This window comes from Aulonocara sp. 'chitande type north' Nkhata Bay, linkage group LG22 (genome assembly GCF_057382095.1).
Source record: "Aulonocara sp. 'chitande type north' Nkhata Bay isolate Kocher_YH1m ecotype deep benthic linkage group LG22, A_spYH_male_GT1.1, whole genome shotgun sequence".
NCBI lineage: Eukaryota > Metazoa > Chordata > Actinopteri > Cichliformes > Cichlidae > Aulonocara > Aulonocara sp. 'chitande type north' Nkhata Bay.
This window is the reverse complement of record NC_141364.1, coordinates 35,528,305-35,552,512: the sequence shown is the minus strand read 5'-3', so window position 1 is coordinate 35,552,512 and position 24,208 is coordinate 35,528,305.

Here is a 24,208-nt window from a genome sequence, read left to right as displayed (position 1 = left end):
TTTAGGGCACGGATGGCTTGGGGATAGAAGCTCCTCTTGAGTCTCTCTGTCCTTGCCCGGAAGATGCGGAACCTTCTACCAGATTGCAGAAGTTGGAACAGTTTGTTGCCAGGATGGGACGGGTCCTTCAGTATCTGCGCTGCTCTAGTCCGGCATCTCCTGGTGTAGGTGTCCTGAAGCGGGGGGAGAGCAATCCTGCAGCAGCGTTCTGCTGTACGGATCACTCTCTGGAGAGCTTTTTGGTCCTTCACACAGCTGTTCCCGAACCACGATGTCATGTTCTGTGTGAGGATGCTCTCCACAGCGCCTTTATAGAAAATCCTGAGGATCTTTGGAGAGACCCTGAACTTCCTCAGTTGTCGTAGGTGATACAGGCGCTGCCTAGCCTTTTTGGTCTGGACCTGAATGTGGGCAGCCCATGTCAGGTCTGAGGAGATTTGGACACCAAGATACTTGAAGGACTGCACCCTCTCCACTGGAGCTCCATTGATGATAATGGGCTTGTAGTCTCTGTGCTGACCCCTTCTGAAGTCCACCACCAGCTCCTTGGTCTTGCTGACGTTCAGCTGGAGGTGGTTGTCCTGGCACCACGATGCCAGATTCTTCACTTCATCCATGTAGGCTGCCTCATCGTTGTTGAAGATGGCACCCAACACCACTGTGTCGTCAGCAAACTTCACAATGGTGTTGGAGCCATGGGTGGCCACACAGTCTGAAGTGTAGAGGGAGTAGAGCAGTGGCGAGAGGACACATCCCTGAGGTGCTCCTGTGTTGATGGTGATGCTGTTGGAGAAGCACCTGCCCACCCTCACCACCTGAGTTCTGCCAGTGAGGAAGTCCAACACCCATGCACACAGACGGCTGTTAAGTCCCAGATCCCTCAGCTTTGTGAACAGTCTGCAGGGCACTATTGTGTTAAACGCTGAACTGTAATCAACAAACAGCATTCGCACATAGTTACCCTGTTTCTTGTCCACGTGGCTGAGAGTGGTGTGTAAGACGTGGGCGATGGCATCCTCTGTGGATCTGTTGGATCTGTAGGCGAACTGCAGCGGATCTGTGGTGTCTGGGATGGAGGAGGAGATGATGTTCTTCAGCAGCCTCTCAAACACCTTCATTACTACCGAGGTCAGTGCAACTGGCCGGTAATCGTTCAGGGATGAGGGTTTGCTGTTCTTGGGCACAGGGATGATGGTGGATCTTTTGAAGCATGTGGGGACCACAGACTTCGCCAGGGACTCGTTGAAGATGTAAGTGAACACACCTGCTAGCTGGTCAGCACAGCAGCGCAGCAGACGGCCGGTGATGCCGTCTGGCCCCGCCGCTTTCCTTGTGTTCACTCTCCTCAGTGCCGCTCGGACGTCATGCTCCGCGATGCTGGTCACCGGTCTCTCGCTGATGACGTCACTGTCCTCGGTAGTCAGGCGGTAGATAGCATTAGCCGCCTGGCTAACCTCGAAACGGGCGTAGAACCGATTCAGCTCGTTGGTGAATGCAGAGTCGGCGTTGATCGGCGCAGTGTCCCTGGCTTTGTAGTCCGTAATGGTGCGTAGTCCGTGCCACATACTCCGTGTGTCGCCCTGGTGGAAGCGGGACTCCACACGTTCCCGGTACCTGCGTTTGGCATCTCTCACCGTGCGCCGCACGCCGTATGAGGCCGCTTTGTAGGCGCTCATATCGCCAGTGGCGAGACCCGCGTTGTAGGAGGCGGTCCTGGCGTTTACTGCAGTGCGGATCGATCTGTCCATCCACGGTTTCTGGTTTGGGAATGTGGTGACTCTCGCAGTGGGGATAATCTCCTCCGCTAGCATATTGACGAAGCATGCTGCTACTTCCGTAAACTCGTTGATGTCGACTTCGCATGCTCTGAACATGTCCCAGTCTACGTCGTTGAGTGCGTCCTGTAGCGTAGCTTCTGATTGGGCAGTCCACCGTTTTACTTCCTTCGTGGTCACGTCTTCCCTCCGTATGCTTTGTTTATACTGGGGAATGAGGAAGATGGCGTTGTGGTCAGACTTCCCAAAAGCCGGGTGTGAGACAGCTTTGTAGCCCTGCTTGTATGGCGTGTAGCAGTGATCCAAAATCCGATCCCCTCTCGTTGGACACGAGACATGCTGGTAAAAGTTTGGCATGACTTGTCTGAGGTTCGCTTTGTTAAAGTCTCCTGCTACAATGAGGGCTGCGCCCGGGTCCTTGTTTTGAAGCGAACTCAGCACATCATGTAATTCGGACAAAGCCATACCTGTGTCCGCTTGGGGTGGGATGTAGACCGCCGTGGCGATGACTGAGGTGAACTCACGGGGCAGATAGAAAGGGCGGCACTTAATGCTCAGGAACTCCAGATGTGGCGAGCAGCCGCTGGAGAGAGTAGAAATGCTCCTGGCATCACACCACTTTCTGTTTACCATGAAACACACTCCTCCACCTTTGGTTTTGTTCGACTCTGCCGTTCTGTCCGCGCGGAGCACAAAGAATGAATCCGACGGAGTTACGGCCTGGTCCGGCACGGTGGGGGACAGCCATGTCTCCGTGAAGCACAGAATGTTGCAGTCCCTCATGTCACGTTGGAAGGTGACCCTTGCTCTTAGGTCATCGAGCTTGTTCTCCATGGATTGTACATTGGCCAGTAGGATACTGGGCAGTGGTGCGCGATGTGCCTGCTGTCTCAGTCTGTTCCTAATACCAGCGCGTTTTCCCCGGCGCTTCTTTGTTCTGCGCCTCGGATGAGCGGCCCGTCCTTTGTTGTTCTCCGCGCCGCGTAGAATCTCTGGCGGCCAGGAAGGGTCAGGTTTAAAAGTGTCCAAGATTAGATGTGCAACCTTGGCACCGATGTTTACAAGTGATCCGCTGTCGTAAACTATAAGACTAGAGGATTTTGGGATGAAAACCAGAGCAAAAAATAAGTAAAAAACAAGAAAAGTGGATAGTCGGAGCGGAGCGGTCAGGAAGGCGTCTGGACGTGGCCGCGCCATCTTTCCTTTTATATTCTGTCTCACTCTAACAATATGGTATGGTAACTGCACCAAATAGGACAGAACTTGACCTGGATAGTGAGAACAGCACAGGGGATCCGTATATTTGTGTTTTATCTGTTTGGGGGCACACCTACCTGCCTTCCAAGTGGTACCCCAGATACTTATTAAACCCGATTCTTTGATCCCCATGATAGAACAGAGAAAACTGACTCAGAGTGTCAAAACATTTATATATTTATTCAATCATCTTCCGGAAGAGAGAGCGCCCTGCACAGCCCAAAGCAAGTTGCAGAATCTCTAACGTTAGAAGCTCAAGATGTGTCTCATATGGTGTTATTTTGGTACTTCACATGTCACACATAGTTTCAACAACTCCTTATATGGTACAAGTTCCTCTTTTCCGTCTGGCTTCCTGTATTTATTAATATGCTTGTATAGCTCTACACTAACTTCCTGTTTTTCAGTCTGGCTGAGCACTTAGTTTGTGAGTCAAAAGTGGCTGTCACAGTCCGCTGTGGCAGACCGTGTGGAGAGTGCGTGGAGGACTCAGGCGCAGACACAAGTGACACGAGAGTGAACTTAAACAAAAGTGAGCCTTTTATTGTGGCTGGTGACACAAGAGAAACAAACAAGAATAAGGGCAGCACAAAAGCAGTAACTAAACAGAAACCTAAACTGGGAACAAACTAAGGAAGGCTATGGCTTGGAATACGACAGACCGGGCATGGAGACACGGAGGGTGGGAACACAGACGACGCAACGCAGACTACATGAAACACAGAGACTAAATACACATGAGGGATGATCAGGGGAAGTGGCCACACATGGGATCACAGCTGACACACATGAACCTAACGACAGGACAGGAGGGTGCAACTGAATACACTGACATGAATACAGATTTACAAAGTAAAACAGGAAACATGGAAATTAGACATGACAAGAACTAAACATAACCACGCAGACATGACTCACGACCCAGGGAAACTTAGTACAGGGGAGATGACATAACTGACAGCATGAACTTGACAATACAAGACACACAGACATAAACACACGAAGGGCAAGGGAGGCTTGATACGAGGGTAACACATACAACTGGCTGGACTACCTAGTGAACCTAAACAAACAATAAACGATAATCATCAAAATAGGTTAAACACAAAACACTGGGTCGCACGACCCAGGACCATGACACCGGCCTTGCTTTACAAACCTTCATTATTAGAGTACATAAAACGATATAATCAGCAAATAAGCATTAAGAATATATATTAAATTCATGACATACTGTACCTCTCTCCGTCCAAATTGCACACTTCTTCGGGTTGACCGTGAGCCCCGTCTGCACTGTACAAAAAAAAAAAAAAAACCTAAAAGAAACCGAAAAACCTAATATTCCGGCAGCTGGGGCGCTAAAATAATACCGTAAAATAACAGAAAATAACTTTCTCATAAAAATAAGGGTATTTTCAGTAATTAAAATACAGGTTGTTGCCCTAATTTTGCATGGAATTTTGCCTTTTCAAGTGCTTTTAAACATTAAATTAGGAACATTTTAACGTGATTAAACAATGACATTACCTATAAACAAGGTAAATGAATGCGGCAATATGAATAATAATGCTTAAATTTACAGAAATATACAGTTAAAAGTTGGTTTAAATAACATTATTTGATGTAAAAAAGGTGTATATTCAATTATATTTGATGTAATACTACAGTATACAACACAAAATAATTTCATTCCACTTTCAAAATGTGTCAAAAACTTTTCAAAAAACTATATATTGGGTTTGAAATTACAACTTACTGTAAGAGACTGTTGGTTTTATCTGTAACAAAGCATCCAAAGAACCCCTGATTATAATTACATCAAGATTATGTTAATTCTTGATCACATGTTGTGTATGAGCAGTTTTTACATGTTTATTTTACTTATAAGCAGTGTTGGGGAGTAACGGAATACATGTACCGCCGTTACGTATTTAAAATACAAAATATGAGTAACTGTATTCCGTTACAGTTACCGTTTAAAAAGGTGGTATTTAGAATACAGTTACTTTGTTGAAATAAATGGATTACACTGCGGTACTTTCCCATTTCATTTTGTCGCAGGTCAGGACTGTTTGGTTTTGTTTGACAGCTACGTTCTGTTGTTCCAGGTGGAAGCGTTATGGTTGCCATGGTTACAGGGCGACGCTCTCTCTCTCTGCGACTGTGTGTTTCCTGGGTGAGAGAGCGCCTTTTCGTTGTTGTTGTTGTTGTGCTAAGCTAACAGGCAGAATGCTACAAGCATAGCTCTAAAGAATGTAGCATCATGGGCAGTGTAGTCCGTGTTGCAGGGAGAATGGACTGCCATACACGTTATGGGTCTGTGAGCGCGAGGAGGGAGAAAAAGGGGAGTGGAAAGGTACGAGTTGTCATCAAGGAAAAACGGGAGCTGGAAGCATGTAAATATAATAATAACCACTGCAGCCAAGAAGAGAGCCTGACGAGCCCAGTTGTAAGTAAGCTATTAAGACTCGACTGTACACTGTGTTCGTGTTTTCCTCCGAAAACAATAAGTTCCGTTGGAGCAGCCTTTCAACGCCTCTCTCTGTCTCTCGCAAGAAAAGTTGACCCAGACAACAAAGTAAAGCTATTTTTCGGCTACGAGCCGACAGGGACCCCGCCGTATTAGTCAGAGGTCCCTTTACTACAGTTCGGAGTCGCGGACCTTCAGTAACAGTAATAAATCACACAGCAATAGTACATTCACGTTGTTGTAAAAAGCATGATAATATATTAAGTAATCCAAAGTAGTCAGAATACGTTACTGTCATTGAGTAACGTAACGGAATACATTACAGAATACATTTTGGGGCATGTATTCTGTATTCTGTAATGAAATACATTTTAAAAGTAACCTTCCCAACACTGCTTATAAGACATGACACATGGTTTCAACCATAAACATGGGTTTTATTGACAAAAAGATAACCCTTCCTGGAACAACCCAAGAACAACTAACACTTATGCATGAACAAAGACACATAGAAAAAAAAATCTAATTCAAACGCACATTTCAGCACAAAAGAAGGGGACACTGCCACCTCGAATGTTCATCTGCCTCCCCACTGTCACAGTTCTGGATCATTTTGACCCAGCTTTTTCTGTTTCTTATGTTTTGGTGTTTTTCTGGATTATGATTTATGTTCTGATTATTTAGTGATATTGTTTTGTTTATTGTTATTATTGCAGCTTTAGTTCAGTGTCAGGTCTGTCTCTCTCTGTCTAGTCCGTGTCTTAGTAAAGTGTGTCTTGTTTCCTGTTTTACTTTGAAGGTTCATGTTCATGTGTGATGTCAGTGTGTTCAGTTTTACTTCTCCCCTGTCTCGTTAGCCCTAATCCCTCCCAGCTGTGTCTCCCTCCTGTTTTCCATTCCCTGATTACTCCCCTGTGTATTTTAGCCCTGTGTTTGCCTTTGCTCAATGTTGCGTCGTACCATCACATTTTGCCTGTGTGTTCTAGTTTGTGTTTTTTCCCCCGATTTGATTTCTGTTTTCTGCAGTCAGTGTTCAGTTCATGTTTTGTTTATCACCAGCAATAAAGCTATGGTTTTCAGTTGCAATTTGGTCTCCGCGAGTCCTGCTTTTAGATCCTCACCTCCGCCTACCCGTACACAGAGCCCTGACAGAACAACGTGACCAGTAATGGATCTCACGTTTTGCCTCAGAGGAGTATCTCGCGCAGCTGAGGGATTATTGCCGGCGCATACTTCACTCTGTGGATCACTTCAAGAGGCAACTGGAGGTAGTGGTTTTTGATAACTATTTGTCGTCCACTACCTCCACTGTTAGTTTTATGGACATAAAAATATTAAAATAAATAATAATTGATCTGAGAACGAGGCTCAGCTTTGAACTGTTTGGCATGGGCGGTCCGGGTAAGGACAATTTAGCTGCCCTCCTGGAATCCCTCACCACTTGGTATTCTCAGCATCAGCGGCCTTTCCCGTCATTATTTATTGCCAAATTGCTCGATCCTCCCTTAAGGAGGTTCAGGAGAACCCGGCCAGCATCAAGCCATGTCAGCTGGGGGTTCTGAAGAACCCAGCCAGCATCACGCCTCTTCAGCTGGAGGGTCCGAAGAGCCTGTCCAGCATCAGGCCTCGTCAGCTGGGGGTCCTGGAGGACCCAGCCAGCACATCCTCATGTCTGCTGACAGCTCTGGGGAGTCCGTTCAGCCACCACCTGCTCCACCACCTGCAACGTCCACACCGTCGCCTGCAGCGTCACCACCTGCAACGTTCTGGTAAATGGAAAGCTCAGATGACACTACACCCTCAAATACATCATGGCCAATACAGGGTGGAGGCCTGGCTGGCAAACATGAAAAAATGCCAGTGAATTAAAGACAGTTAAATTTCCAACCTCAGACTATACTTGCATCACCATTTTGCAGTTCTTGAACAGTGTCATTGTACTCTTGTACTGTACGAATTGGAGCATGGTGTTCAAAATTTTCTAGCTCACTTCTGTGAATCCACCAACATTATGTCACCCCAAATTGTCACCAGCAATACAAAAGACAGTTGCCTTAGCAATGTTTCCATGAACATTCAGTCCATTTCTCTCCAGTTCTCTAAGATCTGCTATTAATTGAGAAAAAAACTTTCTCATGGCCAAAATGTATGAAATCAGCTTCTCGGCGCAAAAGCTGCAAGTTGTCAACAGTGGATCGATGAAAAGCATCAAATTTTGCTAAAGTGAAGCAGACACCAAGCATTTTGTGTTTTGTTTTTTTTTGTTTTGTTTTGTTTTGTTTTGTTTGCCGATCCAAGGGGATTAACCACCTCGAAAGCATCTTGATACAGTATCACTTTTAAAGTGAGACCTGACTCAGAATAAAAAGAAGATTGGATTTAAATACAGATCTATTGCACGCATCATTTAAAATATGAGGTGCACTTTCATTCCCTGATGTAGAACCCTGTTCCAGTATACCAGCATCTTTTAGCAGAGCTTTCAATGTATGTTTTATGGGTAAATATTGAGCATATTGCTCCTTTCTGTTTTCGTCAGACTCTTCCCCCCCCCCCAAAAAAAAAAAAAAAAAATCGGCTGCGGATGTACATAAGGAAAATTCTCCTCAAAATCTTTTGTACTCTGTGGAAAGGGCTGAGCTGCAGCATGCATGGATATCTACCTCATCTAGGGTCTTCAACACATCTTTAATTTCTGCCTCAGATAGTTCGGTTTTTGTTTGTAACAATGTTTTGATTCTGTGTGTATTGCAGGCACATTCCATTAAGACTATTCCTTTCTTCTATGATGAGCAATTTCATGTAAAACATGCAGATTCTTCATGTACAAACTTTTCATTTGTGCAACGTCTAGTACATCCTCCTCAGGGACATCATCCCGTGACCCTTCGTCTGACTGGCTTTCAGCAACAGGGGACTGAACCTCACTAGGAACTGAAGGAAGACAGTCTGAACCAGAGACATGGACAGCTGTAGAGTGTTTGTGCTTTCTAGATAAGTGGGCTATGAAAGACGACACCACCAAAAAAGTTTTATCACAGTTTTTAAATGGGCAATGCACTTCCTTTCTTCTGGAAATGTGAGATTTTAGATGACAGAATAGGTCTTTCAGAACAATCAACTGTTTCTGACAATGAGGTTGTTCACATATAAAGCGTGCTTGCAAAGTCGGATACTGTAACACAGCAGATGACCGTTGATGATGGTGGTAAAAATGACATTTAAAAGCATTATAATTTCTGAACTGAAATTTGCAACCTTCTATACAACACACAAACTGATAATGTGGCTTATTTTTATGAAGTCCTTGATGCTGAACATACCCTTTTCTCATTAAAGCAATCTTTTGACATCCTTAAATGCAGCACAATACTCACCTTTACAGCTTACTGAATAAACTCGAAAACTCACGCCAAACAAGACAAAGAAAAAGTGGTCGGAGCAGTCGTGACGGCAGCCGACCTCACCGGCGCCATCTTAATGTACATCTTAATGTCTGTTTATATATTGTCAAATAATTCACCTCAGCTGCTTCAGCCTACTTCCTCTCCACAAAATAAAATAGTTAGCTTATTGTTGGGTCTAAACTCAGACCCCGCTGTATCCAAGACTTATTCCCATGAAAGAAAAGCAAGGCAACAGTGTTCGATCGATTTCTTGCGCAAGGGAGGCCTCTCGTCTGTGACCAGCACGTTGAAATGACCACACTGGTGGCCTCCTCTCGCCGCCTTTTATTGACAAACTTCAAACAATAGTTTACAAAACACCTCCCCTTGCAACCCCCCTTTGGTTACAAAGACAAGGCACTGTATGTAAATGTATACACTGAGTGTGTGTGTGTGTGTGAGAATGTGTGTGTGTTATGTGAGAATGTGTGTTGGTCAAAGGGTCATAAAACCTAAAAGCAGGAACAACATCCTTGGTCATAAAGAGGGTAGTCTTCCCCCACACCCAATGTATGGTTTACCAAAGATAACACAGTGAAACCATACAAAGGGTAGGAAGCTCTACCAAACATCAAACAGATCTTCAAGTTAGGATGTATCTACAATAAAACCTCCCCCAGCACAGAGTGGCTGGAGAGGTGGTCAGGATCAAAGGAATGGCTTTGATCCTACTGCTTAAACTAAGACTATACAAATTTAAGAAACACAATGGCGACATTCAACAATTAGACTTAACATTTCCCTCCTTTTTGTCATTGTATACTTAAATTTCAACTTATGCACCCTTTGTTTGACAGTGTCAGTGTAGATTTCATTCATGCACAGTAAACTACATCCTATACATAAGCAAATCAGTATCAACAGTTCAAAAACAGGAATTAATATTTTCAAAAGAAGATGCCACCAAGGACCAGACGGTAACCAAGCTATCCAGCCTTGTGGCGGATCTACTCCTGTCGTGCAATTCATTATGTATTTCTTCAAGTACACAACTGAATGTCAAAGGTCAAACAAGAAGAATCATCATTCTCAAAAATCATATGTCTCTACAATCCAACTGTATACAGACATAGGTATTTAAACGCATCAGTTGACTTTATTGTTTGTCCATATGGCTCTCAGCTAACTTCAAAGCTGCAGCCTGGTCAACACCCTTCTTTATGACTCCTATCAACCCCCCAAATCTTTTCACTGTAGGCATCCTGTGGGGGTTAGAGTCAACTGGTGAATTATCTGCATTTACAACTCTTCTCCTGTCCTGTTGTCACCACAGAAAAAGCTTTGTAAAGGAAATTGGATCAAGCTGTTTTGATCTTCTTGGCTCAAAACCTCAAGTGTTCATGATGTAAATGTAGACAAAAGGCTTCTCTGTTTACATCCTTCTTGCAAAAGACAAAAGAATAAGTGATGTTGCCATGTTCCATGGTTAATCTCCAACTTGGGCTAATCCATTGTCCTTCGTACACATAGGCAATTGGCCTGTTTCCAGTTCGTTTAACTGTATAATGTCCTGCAACAAGTCATATTCTTTGAGTCAGACGAGCAGGTCTGTCTCACCAGAGCAGTTCACCTTCCCAGCTACTGGTGAATCAACCTTCCATTCAGGTTCAGAGCAGTTGAAAAGTTGGCAGTGTTCCTGGATGTGTTGCTAAAGCAACCAAACAAACTGTCTCGCTCCAAGTGATGCTATCCGGTTGTGTTCTTAAACTGCCACCAGTAGTTGGTTGAAAACCCATGCGGGTACTGGGTGTGATTTGCTCTGTCCCAATGCGCTCCTGTCATCCCACTCAGGGTCCACAGGCACAAGAAGATGCACAGCACATTCCCAGCCATTCTGATGAGTACCTGTGGCTCAGTTGGTTTCTTCACCGGATTGAGACGAGGGGCCCTGGAGGCTTTCCCCCCCTTTGTTCCCGGTCTTCCTGCCACTTACTCCGAGCTGGCCTGGATGTGTGTCACCTTCTTGCAGTGCGCTTGATATATCCAAGTGTTCCTTCCGGCAATCTTCACTGCTGTGGTCGTCGTCAGCAGCATCCGATATGGACCTTCCCATCGTGGACTGGACCAGCACTTCCTCTCCATGGCCTTATCATCATCCAATCTCCAGACTTCAGGCTCTGCTCCTGCGAAGAAACAGAATCATCTGGCAGATCATTTGTTCTCATGACTACTTTACTTTTAAACATTTCAAGCATCTAATCCGCTAATATGCTCTCTCTTCTGCTTTTCTATCATCACTACAGAAGACTGGAACTCTAAATGCTCTAACATGTGTAATCTCAAAGAGTCAGACCATTCTCTGTTGGAGTAATCCTCATGTACTTATTCTATACAGTCTAACCATGTCCTGCCTGTCTTCCTAAATCTTAACTTTACTGTTCCATTAGTTCTCTCTGCAAAAAAGCTTTTTTTTAAAAAAGTATTTAATAATCCTAGAGTGAGTATAACGACTGCTCATCTCCCTCCTGTTTGAGACATGGCATAGCCAATGGCTCAAAATAGCAGCAGTCTTATACAAATTATTAGGCAGTACTGGTGTATCACACAGATAAAAAAAATCATCCTGCAAGCTTGCTCCCTCTGTAAGTCACAACTGTTTTCCTGCTGTAGGTGAGTGGATGTGCATGTCTGCTGATGCTGTATTTCTAAAATGTTAACACCATGTTTAACTACAGCTGCCTCTTTTGCGATCTTATCTGCAAAATCTTTTCCTAATGCAACTGGATCTTTCCCTCACATGTGTGCTGCACATTTACAAACGGCAATTCCACTGGTTAATAACGCTGCATCCAGCAGAATTTGCAAGAGTTTGGTGTGTTCTGCAGGTTTCCCTGTAGAGGTTGTCACACCTCGTCTCACTCACTGCACTACAAAGAAATGTACAGTAGCAAATGTATACTACCTATCAGTGTATATTGTCTCTCTACAGCTTTACACGCTTCCGTTAAAGCTAGCATCTCTGCTGCTCAAGCAAATATGAAACATGCTAGTTGTCCTACATAGATAACTCTCTCTCACTGTCTGCTACAGTAAAACCTGTTCTAGTCTGTCCCTCTGCTGTTGTAAAACTCAAATCATCAACAAACCAAACCTTTCCCTCAACGAGTGGCACATCTATTAAGTCATCCCTCAGCTTACACGTCTTCTCCTCGCGCTCTCTACACTCATGAGAAGTGCCCTCCTCCGTTGGCAAAAAGGGTTGGACAGATTCAGAATTCTGCACCACTTTATGGTAATATGTGTGGTTGTGAGAGTAACAGTAACATTAAAGACAAGTGTCTTGTAGGTGACAGAAATGTAAGTTTAGTCTGCAGTAGTAGACATCTACCTCGTGTGGAACTAACAATTGCAAAAGGTGAAATAAACTATTGAAACATTGTACAGCTTAAGCTGCTGCACATACTGATCTCACGCATGGAGGTAAAGCACGAGCAACTAGAGCTAATCTTTTAGGATAGTAAGTTACTGGCTTCACTTGTGGAAAAAGTGCTGTTAGTTATTTTACAGTCACCTTGCATTTGTGCTGTTCACAGAACCACAAGTCCATCGCTGGACCTCCTCTGCGCTGTCACTTTTTGGAGCTTGGCACGCTCCCTCAGGTTCCATTTTGTGGGCGATCCTCTCAGTCACTCCTTCTCATCATGGCATCTCACGACATCTACAAATTGAAAAAATGACACTCCTCTCGCCACACGGCTTTCGCCATGTGTCAACTCCCCAATGAGACATGTACAAGAGTGTTGCACAGTCTCCCTAAAACAATCTCCAGGGTTTGTCCCTTGGAGCAGCTTCACTCCAAGCTGTAACCCTGTGTAAAAACATTAATCAGCACTTAAATGTTCAGCTTGTTTAGCTCCCAGCTCCTGTATCACAGAAGACAAAGTCTTAAATTTAAAACAACTTCACATTCGCAACCAACTGTAGATCATAAGAGTAATAAAGTATTCAGCATCACAGAGACAAGTATCATTGCAGGTTTATTCTAAACTCATTAAACTCCTACGTTTTCCCATAATTTATTCCAAATTATTTAACATCTCAATGTTATTCCACATTGTAATCAGTGAACTTCACTTATAGGCCATCAAAGCCTCATCTGAACAAGGATGCACCACTTGCATAGGTTTAATACTTGTAAATAAACAGCTAATCACACAAATCACTGCAACAATAATAGAAAACATTGTTTAATGTTACTTCTGGACCCCACCTCTTGACGCATGGACACTCTCATGCGTCAACTCACCAAACCTGGATCCCTGCCTTAAAAACTGGCTCCACCAGGAGCCTGCATACTCACCATCATGGCCTGGAAAACAAGATCTGGAAGTAAAATCAAACTTCACACTTATAAACAAGTATATCACAAGGGTAACAAGCATTCAGCATCAGCAAGACAAGTGTCATGTGCAGGTTTTCTCAAATCATTAAATCACTATTGTTACCATAATTCGCCTCAAACATGGATCATCCCATGTGCTCAGTTAACATTAATGTAATCGGTGACTTCCCTTAAGCAAAGTCACTCCACTCATATATTATTATGGGTCCAAAAGTGGCCAGCAAATGAGCCCATAATAAACTATTCCATAAATATCGTAATCTCTTATTTGTTTTACTCATGTCACTTGTCCACTTCTGCTGAATGCTACATGCACTCTTAAAGAAAACAAAACCTGAAATAAAGAAACAAACATCCACCAGTTGTTCTGCTAAAAACCACATCATCAAATCACATGAAAAACTGCAATGCTGTAAGAAAAAATGCAAATGTTAGCGCTGCGCAGGTGTGTACACACTTTCTCACAGTAACTTCTGTGAGTACCACAAGCCCATGAATAACACACCTCTGATAGATTCACAAACATAAAAATGGCATTTAAAAGGTTAAACCATCACGCAACCTCAGATGTTGCTATCATCTTTCTGCTCCTGTAACAGAGACACACACAGAGATACATCCACACCTTTGTCAAGCGGGGGTTGACTTCACACAATGGTGTTAAGTCAGTCAGTCAGTTCCCCATTTATTTTAAAATTCTTACTCATTCACTCAGTGATTCCTTCTTTAGCTAATTGTGGAAATTATCGTCGCATCCGTTTCCACGCTCAGCAAAACAACGTCATTTCAAAAAGAAAAATAATTTAGACTGGATTTCCTCGTTGAATCCTTTTGGACAGGAACTTGTTTCCTGATTGTCCCAAATAAGAGCCCATTTTAATTTTGGGGAAGCTCACTTTGCAACAGTTTTCTCGACGACGCTTCGATTCTAATCGTGCAGATCTGCTCAAACAGAGATCATCAAACAAAACTTTCAGTGCACCATGAAAGTAACAAAATAAAAGAAAGAAAATAAAAGAAATCAAAGAAAATAATGGAAAGAAAGGCCTTGTTTAAGTCATGACACGTGTTCTTCATGCCAGGGGGATAAATCGTAACAACCCAATTGGCAGGTTCAACTTTAGTAATAAAGACAAATCAAACAGCCAGTTTAATCTCAAACATTCATCCAATCAGCCATACACACAACATACAGCATAACCCTGTTGTCTTAGCACATAATAAGTTTTAGTTCTCATGTAACTAAATGTGTGCCATGGTAAAACTTCTTCACACACCAGAAACTCACAATCAGCTCACTCAACTCACTCATTTAAGACCTCTCATCAGCATTCTGCTTTCTCCTCTATAATGCAACCATCTGTCCTCCTATAATATTCAGTCCACTAGTCTATGTATCACTTTCATCTTACTAGTGACTTGGACAAGATGACAAACAGAATCTCATGCTTAAGATGCTGTCTGGTCTCATGAGTATCATTGTATGTGTATATGCATGTGGGGTTAGTATGGTTAATGCATTTTCAGTATGTTTTTGTGTTCATCTCTCATCACACTTCCATTATTCTCATCACTGCTTAAAACAACACACATCTCTCTGTTTTTTTTTCTTTAACTGTACTTTTCTCCAAAACAGAAAATAGCATTACAGCTGTTTCAGACTGAGAAACACCAAACACTCATCATGCTATCATTCATCCACACAACTATTTTATTTCTTTTTGTCCACTGGGCAGGTGACATGCAGAATCACGTCTGCCCCAGCTGGATACCTTTCACACACACCATGACGTCAGACACTCTCACACTCGCGGAATTGATCAGGAGAAAAACTTTCTTCATCTTCACACTCTGTTACAGAAACACCATATGGTTTTTTTTTTTTTTGTGTTGTGTCAGGGATGGATATGTAGTTGTAACGTTTGTGTTCACTTTCTTTCCTTTCTGTCTCCTCTCTTGCCTAGTCTGTCTTGGACTCAATGCTGCTCCTAATATGCCTTTAATCTCTCCTCCACTTCTGCTCTCTCACGCTCTTCTCTGACTCTACTTTCTGCTAACATTCTTGCTTCTCTCCTCTTCTGAACCTGCTCCAGCCACAACTTAGCAACTGCTAACTGCAATTCCTTCCTCTGCTTCGCTTTACCTGTTTTACCTGCTACACTTACAGCTATTCTTTCTACCAGCATTTTACACTTAACTTCCACTAATGTCCCTTCAAATCCACATTTCTTATACCAACAACCTACATACTGCGTGCTGCCTGGTAAAACTTTCTGCATAAATTTTACATCTCCTTCTAAGGCAGACTTACACATTTTATTCTCCATTACAAGACAACAATCAGCCACACTCACGCAGACCACGTCTGGCCCGCACACACACAACATAGGCCTATCGCTTGCGTTTGCACGCACAGCTAGCGCTCTCTGTTGAAAACTCTCAAACGCCCCATATGGCGGAGAATTCAACCTTCGGACACTCTCCAACGCCCCAAATGGCGGAGATTCCGGACTCTGAACCTAGGTTCTCTCCACGCCCCAAATGGCGGAGAACTCTCTACGCCCCAAATGGCGGAGAAGCCTGCGTCTCTCTCACGCGGCTAGCGCGCTCCCGGACTCACGTTTAACGCACAGCCCGTAGCCGCTCTCTATTGTTTTGGGTCACGTGCGCTCTCGTGACCAGCGCTCCCCCGGACTCAAACGTTTCACGCAGAATCACGGTGACGCATATCTAGGATCCACATTCATTCACACGGTTATAGAGACGCTCTCTAAGGCCTTCTGTACTCACTGTTTGTTTACGTTCATGGGAAGAGTCTCTGGATCCCGTCAATCGTCATCCATCCCGAGGGGAGGTCAGGCGCAAACTTCCCGGCCTGGTGGCAAGCCAAAAACACCAGGGCTTTACGTCAATCATCCCAGACGTTGCGGTGGCGTCCTCTCCCTCTCCTCGGTGGATGCAATGTGTTAGGCTCCGGCTCCGAAGGACCAAATAAATGTTGGGTCTAAACTCAGACCCCGCTGTATCCAAGACTTATTCCCATGAAAGAAAAGCAAGGCAACAGTGTTCGATCGATTTCTTGCGCAAGGGAGGCCTCTCGTCTGTGACCAGCACGTTGAAATGACCACACTGGTGGCCTCCTCTCGCCGCCTTTTATTGACAAACTTCAAACAATAGTTTACAAAACACCTCCCCTTGCAACCCCCCTTTGGTTACAAAGACAAGGCACTGTATGTAAATGTATACACTGAGTGTGTGTGTGTGTGTGAGAATGTGTGTGTGTTATGTGAGAATGTGTGTTGGTCAAAGGGTCATAAAACCTAAAAGCAGGAACAACATCCTTGGTCATAAAGAGGGTAGTCTTCCCCCACACCCAATGTATGGTTTACCAAAGATAACACAGTGAAACCATACAAAGGGTAGGAAGCTCTACCAAACATCAAACAGATCTTCAAGTTAGGATGTATCTACAATAAAACCTCCCCCAGCACAGAGTGGCTGGAGAGGTGGTCAGGATCAAAGGAATGGCTTTGATCCTACTGCTTAAACTAAGACTATACAAATTTAAGAAACACAATGGCGACATTCAACAATTAGACTTAACACTTATCCTTTACATGTCCATTACATTTTACAGGGCAAAGCTAGCACAGTGGGCTACTTCTATTTCCTATTTCTCTCACTTAATCACACAGCACATCTTGGCGCACATGAGCTCTGATTGCGCCAAGATGTGCAGGTGTGTTGCTAGAGTGGAACAGTTCTTATGTTCCATACTTAAAATCACATTAAGACAAATGCATCAGTGGCAGCTGGTCATCGCGGCCGCCTAACGGTGCATTCACACCAAACGCGACAGACGCGACCAAAAGGCGCCAGACGCCCCTAGCTGGTCGCTTGCACATTCGCACCTCGCATTGGTCATACTTCAAAATATGCACGTTTCACGCGCGTGAAGTGGAAATGTGGGAGAAAGTGGTGTCAGACGGTATGTTTGCAAGATGGCAGCTGTCGAGCTAGCGTTTGAAGAGAAAGTCTTCCTTCTCTATTTACTGTGGAGAGCAGAGCAGTGGTGTAAAGGACGTCCTCGCCGTACCTGGGTCCAACAGGTCCTCCAGAAGCGCGAGCAGTTTGGTGAGTTTCACCACTTGCTCCAGGAGCTGTGTCTGGATGATGGCCGCGTTCAGCGGTACCACTGTCTTTCCTTCGCCCAGTTTGAGGAGCTGCTGTCGTGCGTCGGTCCAAGCATTGCCCGCCTAGACACCAACTACAGGCGCTCAATCCCACCTGCAGAGCACCTGTCCGTCTGCCTGCGGTTAGTAAAAGTGTTTAATACAGTAGTCCTTTATTGATACCTGTGCTAATATATGCTAAACTATCCATTTATACACTGATAACATGGATGTGGTATGCTGTCAGTGAATGCCGTCTGTGTTTACTGATAGCAAACTGTGGTATGGAGACAACTGTTTCGAGTATCACTAGAAATATTATAAAGGTCTCATCAAGTCCTGATTTAATTCGATTTATGCTGTTATCAGTGTTTGCAATGATAGCGTGGCTGTGGTGTCATATCAATGTATGCTCTCGGTGTTTGCTGATATCAAACTGTGGTATGAGGGCCACTGTTGGTAATCTTTGTACTGATACTCAGAAGGTCTATCTTATAAAGTCCTTATTTTGTTTTATTTAGACCTGGTTTAATTCTGGCGGTTGCGAGGCCTGGGTCATGTAGCAGCCAACAGCTCCTCCAGAGAGGCTGTCCTGGTGAGGGAGAAGTTCATGGCCCACTTCTCGGTGGAGGGAGCAGTGTCTTGGCAAACAAAAGAATAGCCTATTTGAAGTCCCAGTGACTTCCCCACAACGGCTCTTTTAAGAGCCACCCACAAACCTCTAAAGAACGCTCCTGCCTTTTTAAAATTTTCTTAATAAATGAAGCTCTTAAATAATTGGTCTTCACTATGTTCCTATATAGTAGTATATTTTTTCAATAGTATAATATGAAATAAATTCTTCATGTGTCAAGTTGTGTGCCAATATTTGCTGTGTAGTAGAACTGAGACATTAGTCATTACAAAAATTTATTTGAAATTATATAAAAATTCTCAAACAGAAAAACATTACACTTAAATATATAAAATATAACTATTTACAGAGAGAAAGGAATATAAAGGACCCAGCTTAAAGTGGAAGAGAAGGAGCTTTGGCTGGACCTGCCCCTTTGAACTAGGTCAGAGCATCACGTCACCAGGCTCCTGATTGGTTGTCGCGGTGCGACTTGAAGCTGGAGTTCAGATTTTTCCAACTCGAGTGGTAGATGCAATACGTGCGAATGCACAAAATGCACCACACAAACTGCCGCACGTATTTTTATTTGCGCTTCAAACGCGTCAGTCACGTTTTCGCCATGCAAATCTGCTTCTGAATTTTAGCAGGACCCCCAGTCGTGCGTCATCGCGCTCCTCTATTGACTTTACATGTAAACCTGATGCTCTGGTCGCGTCTATCGCGTTCAGTGTGTACGCACCGTAACGGGTATTAGCGGTGTAGAAACTATCCACGTAGCAGCTGCTGTGTTTACACGGTCACAGAAAGCTGGCAGCTAACAAATTAGCGAACAACAACAATGCTAGCCAGCGAGCTAGCTGTACACTAACTGCACCTTATACTGACAGACAACGTGCTTTGCCTTCCCTAGCTAGGGATTCCATGCCTTACCGTCTCAGTAAACTCCGAGCCATAGTGGTCAAGCAATACCAAGTTAATTCTACTAAGCTGAGTTTGATACACTTGCCTTGCAGCACTGCTTGGATGATCTTTCATCAACCTCTCTCTTCCACCGCGCTTTCCACAGCCATACCCGCAACCTAGTGGTTGTTAGTTAAAATTCATTGGCCGATGTCATGTGTCAGTGTCATGTTGTTATGTGTCCCAACATCCAAGGTGCGGAGAGTTTTAGCCAAATGTCTCCTGATAAAACTAGGCCTATTTCTGTTCAGGAATGCTGTGAATACTTTGAGATTTATATTTATTGCAGTTCCTACAGCTGCATTTATTTTTTTTAAAATATATAATTAGCACAGCGTGGCCATACAATGCTTTATATGTTTTTTTTTAGTTTTTATTCCTATTAATTATATTTTCACTCTTTACTTCTGGATTATTGAAACAGACCTAGATGACATAACTGTCTAAGGAGCTTGGAAAGAAAAGGGTCTGGACTTCTTTAATTTGCTTGAAGACGTTTCACCTCTCATCCGAGAAGCTTCTTCAGTTCTAGGGTCAAATGGTGGAGAGTCCCAGACTTGAACTGAAGAAGCTCCTCGGATGAGAGGTGAAACGTCAAGCAACTTAAAGAATTCCAGACGCTTTTCTTTCCAAGCTCCTTAGACTATGACCTGGATGACTGAGAATCTTCACAGACATAGATGACATAACATTTTCAGCAAAATTATAATCCAAATACTCCTTTGATTATTAATTGTTCTAATTAATTTTAGATCATTTTATATATTCTTTCATAGTATTAAATTTGTATTTAACAGTTCAATCTCTCAAATAACAGACGAATATTTGTGAAATTATGATCAATTTTTTTATTACATTTTATTACATTCACAGTGATTTTATGTTATTTTACAGTTGACATGTAAAATCACAGTCTATTTATGTAAATTTAATGATATTCTAAAAAAGCAGGAAAAAACTGTAAAATACACAGTAAAATACTTTTATATTACATTTTGTTTTTTTTACAGTGTGCCTCGGGGACTCCAGGACTATGTCCACTGACAAGGTGGAGATGGGTAACCAACCAGACATAGAAGTGGTGGAAAAGCAGAGTAAGATGGTTGTTTGATAGATGTAGAGCAGCGGTCCCCAACTCCCGGGCCACGGACAGGTACCGGTCTGTGAGTCGTTTGGTACCGGGCCGTGAGTTGAGGCTCGAGTGTGAAATTTATGGTTTTTAGGGTTTTTATCGTTAACTCGGTTTTCCTGGGTCTTTTCCCGTGTTGTAGTTGTGTGTCTTATTTTGAAAGAAATATTTACATGTTACCATAGCAACCGGAGAGCATTAAGGGGGAGAGAGGAGGATAATACTCTCAATGTTGTTGCCGCATTTCAGGAGGTAATAAAGTTAAAATGATAGAAAAAACTGTGGTATTTTGAAAATATAATAATAAAGGCAAATTCACTGTGTAATTACTTATTTTGTTGTATTTATCCACGACACTTTAAAGGCTGGTCCGTGAAAATATTGTCTGACATTAAACCGGTCCGTGGCACAAAAAAAGATGGGGACCGCTGATGTAGAGTGATGTAAAGTGACAAGGAACATCAGTAAGAAGGAAAGTAAGAAGTTCAACAAATACCAAGGGCTGAGAGAGAAGCTCAGGAAGACTACTGTTGCCTCAAGTGAAGGCAACAGTAGTCCCTGTGCTAATCAGAGTACTCAGGGCAGTGACCCCCAAACTGGGTGAGTGGCTTCATAAGATCCCAGGAACAACATCCGAGATCTCTGTCCAGAAGAGCGCAGTCCTAGGAACAGCAAAGATACTGAAAAATGACTGCCAGCAGTGTAAGTGGTGATTTTTAAATATACATATATATATATATATATATATATATATATATATATATCCACAAATTGTTCTGTATAAGTTTTTTTTTAAAAAATACCTTGTTCTAATAGAATTCCTAGAGCTTCTTATTTTGATGAAATGGAGATTTTATGGAAATGGAAATTTCATACTGCTATCACCTCATTTCTGCTTCTAAATAAACTCTTCCTCAATTACATGTTCTGTTCCTGTTGTTGATTATACAGCATGGCGAACCTTGAAAAAGCAGTATGCATGAGACCTGAAGTCTCTATCCTGAGGAAGGGTTCTGGTTCTTCCCTATTAATACAGAAAAGTGACAATCATTCATATTTTACAATTAAATAATTATAGCATTTGTTGATTTAATTAGGAACTACAACAAAGTGGTTTGATTAAAAAAAGTTTTAAAAAAATGCATATAGGATTTATTCAGAATAATCAAAAAAAATCTTTTCAAATGGAAAAAATCAATACTGACTGATATTTGCATTTATAGGGTGTACTCAACACCTGCCTCAAATAAGCCACTTACTCATTGTTCTACCTTTGTTTTCATTTGCGTATGATGGAAAAATTAGTTCTTGTCCATCAAATCAAACGCAGCTGTCACAACCAATGAAGGAGCCCATTTGTTTCTAGACATTTCCACCCTGTGCACTCATACTAATACCAGAACAGTGGGCAAGATAACCCAAAAAGTCAATAAAGGTTGGACACAGTTCAGTTTCACCCTCAGTTCTCCTTTTAGGCAGAAAAGCATGCTGGGAGAAAAAGCCTATTGAGCTGAGACCTCTAAAGCTTTTGTGTCTGTTTCCATGTTTGTCTAATATCAACTCTCTGTCTGTGTTGTTCCCCAGTTTAGTTATTTACTGTTTTATTTTGGTACATTTTTTCCCATGTGTTTAGATTTACCTAGTTCGTTCCTGCGATTAGTTCTTGCTGTTCCATATCACCGTCTCTCTTTAGGTGTCTAAGGAATTCTTGGAGCAGCTCATGTCTGGAGGCCATCTTCTTGGTGCATTGGCAGATGTGTTTCATCCTTGATTGTGGCTTCACACTCATTAATCTTCTCCCTCCCACTTTCCATTGCTGATAAGGCTCCAAGATACTGTAATTCAGTTACATTAAATGAAATGTATTTAAATGTTATTTGTAATTTTATTTTATTATACGTTTTTAGCTCCACCCCTTCAGTCCAGTTCCCCCTACACTCTCTTTGCAACAATTCATCTACACTTATACAGTCTGACTAACATCTAAGTATCTTCCCTATAGATCCCGGTGAGGTAAATCAGTGAGTCAGTATCTCACTCACTTCTGACTTACAGCTTGACATGTTGATATATTTGATTTACTATGAAAGTCTCATTTTAATTTGTTTTTGAGTTTGAGTTTGTGCTTCCCAACCTCCTGCGCCACGGTTGCATAGCACATTTAAAACCAGCGGTACACCGCAGTGCTTTACAGTAATACAATGATTTATAGAAAGATTAACAGGGAATAAATACACCAACAGGTGGAGAGTACTAATTAGCTGCAGCACAGTGAAAATATGTAAAAGAAAATACAAACACAACTCGACTAGGAGATTATTCAACAATAAAATAAAATAAAATGATTAAAACTACATAAAAGAACATTTGCAGGATACAGACACTAACTAGGGAAGGCTAGATTGAATAAATGGGTTTTAAACCGTGATTTAAAAGATTGAACTGATTCAGACGCACAGATGCATGCGGTTGTTGGTGCCAAACAGGCTTGTCTCTGTATTTCAGAAACTGCTGATCTACTAGTATTTTCCCACACATCCAGCTCTCACGAACAACCAACACTCTAACCCATATGCTCCTTGAAGCTTATGGGTTACAGCAGCAGAAGGCCATGCCAGGGGGTCACTCCTTTCAGCTAAGAATGTGAAATTGAGGCTAGATTTCTCACAAATTCATCAAAATTGGACGATACAAGATTGGATTGCTGTAACCCAACAATTTCCACAGTCATAGATCTGAGATCAGTAGAACACATTTTGGATGTGGTGGAAGGCAAAATTAGGATAAGCAGCTGATAAACCTGCAGCTATTGTGTGGTATTATAATGCCAATGTGGACCAAAGTCTCTGAGGAAGGTTTCCAGCACTTTGTTGAATTTATAAAAACAAGAATTAATTTGATGAAAAGTGCTCCGTATGATTTCGTTATTATTGTTTTAACACATTAATTAATTAATGCTGACATGAACCTGAAAAGAAAAAAGTGGCTAGGATAGAAAAATGGAGAAAGGTGCAGGTCATTAACATAGATATTTTCATTTTAAAACTGTTCCAGACGGCAGTGTTGAACTAAAGTTGTTTGTAAGCACTGCAAAGAGGTTTTTTTGTCTATTTCAAGTCTGAAGTTTCACTTAAATACATCACACACAATTGATGCCCAAATCACCTACCCTTCAGCAGACTACGCTGCATGCAGCATGTGGGAGAAGTTGTCATGATCTGCAGTGGCAGGTTGCGTGCAGTGAATGAGGTGTCGACCCAAAAGCAGACAATAAGATGTGGAACTGAAATTAACAAAAGGTAAGCCTTTATTGCGGTGGATACACAAACGTAAACCAAATGAGGGAAACAACTAGAGGAGAGACTAACATAACATCTGAACCAGGAAAACCTAAAATACACAAAACTTAGAAATACTTGAAGAGACAGAGGACTTAAATACACAGAAGGCAGGGAACACAGCTGACACAAATGAACAAGACGCCACCGGGGAAGCAAAACTAGATACACTGAACAAGAAACACGAGACTGTCACAATGAAACGGGAAACACTGAGACATAGACTAACGCATGGCATAACTTGACACAGGAGCTGAGAGGACATGAGAAAGAACACGTGAAGCACAACACAATAATGACACCACTTGGAAGACACGGCACTCAGGAGAACATGACACATAGGGAGGGAAACATGGGAATAGTAGAGAGAAACAAGACAAAAGGACTCACATAAACACAGACACACACAGAGGACACAAATGGAAACACAAAATACTGGGTCAAAATGACACAGAACCATGACAGAAGTTTAGAAAAACCATAGCAAGAAAGTTTAAAAGGCACCATAGCAAAATGGATGGTTACAAACTGCAAGCCACTTAGATGTCAAAGATGTCGGTCTGAGGAATGTTTTAAGGATTGCAAAACATTACGGCATATATGAGCCTCCCTCAAGACACACTATCACAAGAAGAATCTTGTGAAAAAGAGCACTAGAAAAAGTGACTGTGTGACACTTTTCCCCTGCGCTGGGAAAACCTGG